The sequence below is a fragment of the Mauremys mutica genome, unplaced genomic scaffold (assembly GCF_020497125.1).
Source record: "Mauremys mutica isolate MM-2020 ecotype Southern unplaced genomic scaffold, ASM2049712v1 Super-Scaffold_100264, whole genome shotgun sequence".
Taxonomy (NCBI): domain Eukaryota; kingdom Metazoa; phylum Chordata; order Testudines; family Geoemydidae; genus Mauremys; species Mauremys mutica.
The window spans coordinates 574,128-578,139 of NW_025423297.1; the positions used below are offsets into that span (position 1 = coordinate 574,128).

The following is a 4,012-nucleotide window of genomic DNA, read 5'->3' on the forward strand; positions in this document are numbered from 1 at the left end:
ACGATCCTCCCCCGGGCTCTCCGGGGCAGGCTGCCCTGTCGTCCCCCAGACTCTCCGGGGTGAGGCTTAACGATCCTCCCCCGGGCTCTCCGGGGCAGGCTGCCCTGTCGTCCCCCAGACTCTCCGGGGTGAGGCTTAACGGTCCTCCCCCGGGCTCTCCGGGGCAGGCTTAACGGTCGTCCCCCAAACTCCACGTCCGCCCAGGGCCCCGGGGGTGTTCCCCCGAGGCTTCGGGAGCGAGGAGGGGGCTTTCGGGCCCCCGCCCCGGTTCCTCCCTCCCTCCCCGGAAAAGGAGGGAGCCGGCCTGGGACCGGGAAAAGCTGCCTACGGCACCTGGGATTCCCAGGCGGTCACCCATCCAAGTACTAGCCAGGCCCGGGACGGTTTACCTTCCGAGATCGGACGGGATCGGGGGCTTTCGGTCCGGTATGGCCGTAGGCACCCGGCTCCTCGCCCGCTTCCCCCCACAACTCCTGCCGCCGACACCCGTTGCCTGCCCGACGGCGATCGTCTCTGGCCGATTAGGGGGAAACGAATCAATCAACAAACAAACGAAAGAAAACACTTCCACGGGCCCGAGCCGAACGGCCGGGAGGCGGTCCCCGGCCGCGGCCGGGCAGGGTGCGCCCCGGGCCGCTCGCCCGGCGGCCGGGTCCCGGGCTCGGTGGGTGCGATCCGCTCCCCCCGGCGTAGCGGCGGCTACCCCCCCCCCCCCCCGGGGGGGGGGACCCAGCCGGTCGCGCCCAGCCCGGGGGACCCGCGGCGTGAGGGGCGGGGGAGAGGGGAGCCGTCCGATCGCCCGCCCGGAGAACAGGTCTACCGACCGGGTCGACCCGACGGCCGGTCGGTCTCGAGGTCATCTCAAGTTTGTCCACAGGAGGGCATCACTGCGGCCGGCCAGCAGGTCAACCCGGTTCTCCCTACGGCCGTCGGAGCTCCGGGTTTACCTGGTGGCCGGTTTGTCTTCCGGGCCGGGGGAATTTTTTCAAAGTCCCTCGCCTGCCACCAGGTCAACCCGGTTCTCCCTTCGTCGGCCGGGCTCCGGGTTTACCTGGTGGCCGGCGATCTCTCCGGCCGGCCAGCAGGTCAACCCGGTACTCCCCACGGGCGTCGGAGCTCCGGGTTGACCTGCTGGCCAGCCGCAGCGGTCCCCGGCCAGCAGGTCAACCCGGTTCTCCCTACGGCCGGCGGAGCTCCGGGTTTACCTGGTGGCCGGGGACCACTGGGGCCGGCCATCAGGTCAACCCGGTTCTCCCTAAGGCCGTCGGAGCTCCGGGTTTACCTGGTGGCCGGTTTGTCTTCCGGGCCTGGGGAATTTTTTCAAAGTCCCTCGCCTGCCACCAGGTCAACCCGGTTCTCCCTTCCTCGGCTCCGGGTTCACCTGGTGGCCGGCGATCTCTCCGGCCGGCCAGAAGGTCAACCCGGAGCTCCCCACGGGCGTCGGAGCTCCGGGTATACCTGCTGGCCAGCCGCAGCGGTCCCCGGCCAGCAGGCCAACCCGGTTCTCCCTACGGCCGGCAGGAGCTCCGGGTGTACCTGGTGGCCGGGGACCACTGGGGCCGGCCATCAGGTAAACCCGGTTCTCCCTACGGCCGTCGGAGCTCCGGGTACACCTGGTGGCCGGCGATCTGTCCTGCCGGCCAGCAGGTCAACCCGGTACTCCCTACGGGCGTCGGAGCTCCGGGTTTACCTGGTGGCCGGGGACCGCTGCGGCCGGTTCTCCCTCCGGGCGGCCGGGCCTCCGGGTTGACCTGGCGGCCGGTTGGCTTTCCGGGCACCAGGTCACCCCCTTTGGTTTCGACGGGTTGACCTGGTGGCCGGTTTGCCTTCCGGGCCGGCGGTCCCCCCCCCACACCGAGGGCAGCGAAGCGCCGCTCCTCGGGACCTCCGAGGGGGGGCTTAATAGTCGACCCCGGGCAGGTCCGGGGGCAGGCTTAATAGTCGACCCCCGGCAGGTCCGGGGGGTTGGGGAGGGAGGCTTAACAGTGGCCCCCCCTCCCAGCGGTCCGGAGGAAGGCTTAACAGTCGTCCCTCGGGCTCGCCGGGGGAAATTTTCCAAAGTCCCTTCCCCGCCACCAGGTCAACCCGGTTCTCCCTACGGCCGTCGGAGCTCCGGGTGGACCTGCTGGCCAGCCGCAGTGGTCCCCGGCCAGCAGGTCAACCCGGTTCTCCCTACGGCCGTCGGAGCTCCGGGTTTACCTGGTGGCCGGCGATCTCTCCGACCGGCCAGCGGGTCAACCCGGTTCTGCCTCCGGGGGCCGGGGCTCCGGGTTGACCTGGCGGACTGTTGGCTTTCCGGGCACCAGGTCACCCCCATTGCTTTCGACGGGTTGACCTGGTGGCCGGTTTGCTTTCCGGGCCGGCGGTCCCCCCCGACACCGAGGGCAGCGCAGCGCCGCTCCTCGGGACCTCCGAAGGGGGGCTTAATAGTCGACCCCGGGCAGGTCCGGGGCAGGCTTAATAGTCGACCCCCGGCGGGTCCGGGGGCAGGCTTAATAGTCGACCCCCGGCAGGTCCGGGGGGTTGGGGAGGGAGGCTTAACAGTGGCCCCCCGCAGCGGTCCGGGGCGGGGGGAGGCTTAACGTTCGTTCCGCAGACGGTCCGGAGAAAGGCTTGACGGTCGTCCCCCGGGCTCGCCGGGGGAAATTTTTCCAAGTCCCTTCCCCGCCACCAGGTCAACCCGGTTCTCCCTTCGGCCGTCGTAGCTCCGGCGGGGGACGTGGAGCCCTGGGCGGCTTGCCTGGCGGCGGGGACCCGGTCTCGGAGGTCCCGACCCTTTTTAAAAAAAAAAATGTTTTTTTCCCCTCCGGGGACCGGGGTGACCTTGCAGAAGTCCCCGCTGGGCAAAAATTGGTAAAAAAAACCTTCCACGCGCCCGATCCAAACGACCGGGGGTTGAAGTCACCCTCCGCGGCCGAGGAGGGTGAGCCCTGGGCGGCTTGCCTGGCGGCGAGGACCCGGTCTCGGAGGGCCCGATCCTTTTTTAAAAAAAAAAAAAATATTTTTTTTCCTCCGGGGACCGGGGTGACCTTGCAGAACTCCCCGGAGCCTCTGGGGAAATTTTGGGGAAAAAAAAAAAAAAAACTTCCACGAGCCCGATCCAAACGACCGGGGGGAGTCGCTCTCCGTGGCCGAGGACGGCGAGCCGCTCGGCCGCCTGGTTAAGCCGGCGGAAGCGGGCCGATCGATATTTGTCCGAGCGGGAAGAAGAAAAAACGCAAAGTCCCCGCTCGTCCAACAGGTCAACCCCCGGGGACGCGGGCTGAAAAATTTTCCAAGTCCCCTCTCGGAGAGCAGGTCAACCCCATAGTCTAGCATGGGGTTGACCTGGCGGTCGGTCGTACCGCGGAAGTCCGGAAGGGGTCGCCCGAAATCGCCTCGTCCGAAAGAGAGAACCGGGAGGTCGGCGCGAAAGTCAAGTTCCTCCCGCTGTACCCAGGTCGGCCTTTTCGGACGTGTCCTTTGAAAAAGGTGCGCGGAGATTTTTGAGGACAGGGTTTTCAGAACCTCTGAGAACCAGAGCTCAGCCTAGGGGACCGATCCGAGTTTGGTACCCGACCTCGCCCGGGGGGGAAAGCGGCCACGGGGACGGCCTCCTTTCCCCGGCTCACTGCCAAAGTGTCGTGGGGGGCTCCCCCGGAAGCCACCCGGCACGTCCGCCGCGCAGGCCAGGCGGCCGGACCAGAGCTCCAGGCGTCGGCGCCCCGCCGGCCGCCGTCCTCCCGAACGATGTGGCCCTGACGTTCGCGACGGGAAGGGCCCTTCGCGGGCCGGCACCCCGACGGTGGGGCCGTCCGGTGTTCAGGCGGATCGGGACCCTTCGCCTTTTCGCGCGCACCGATCCCAGGGACCGACATCGACTTCCGTCCTCCCAGGTGGCGGGCGGGCGGGGACCGGCGCGCGGGCCCGGCTCCCCCCCCCCCCGCCCTCCCTCCTTTTCCGTGCGAGGTCGAGGGGCTCCGGCAGACCGCCCAGGGGTCCGAAAAGCAAACCCAGATGGCCGCGAGGCTCG

General features: G+C 68.8%; 1 non-coding gene across 1 annotated transcript; it reads right to left on the minus strand.

Annotated features, from left to right (window-relative positions):
• Positions 1-321: 321 nt before the first annotated feature.
• LOC123360443 lies at positions 322-440 on the minus strand. Its single transcript, XR_006576021.1, has one exon. It is a non-coding gene; the product is annotated as a 5S ribosomal RNA (ribosomal RNA).
• Between the last annotated feature and the right edge of the window lie 3,572 nt (positions 441-4,012).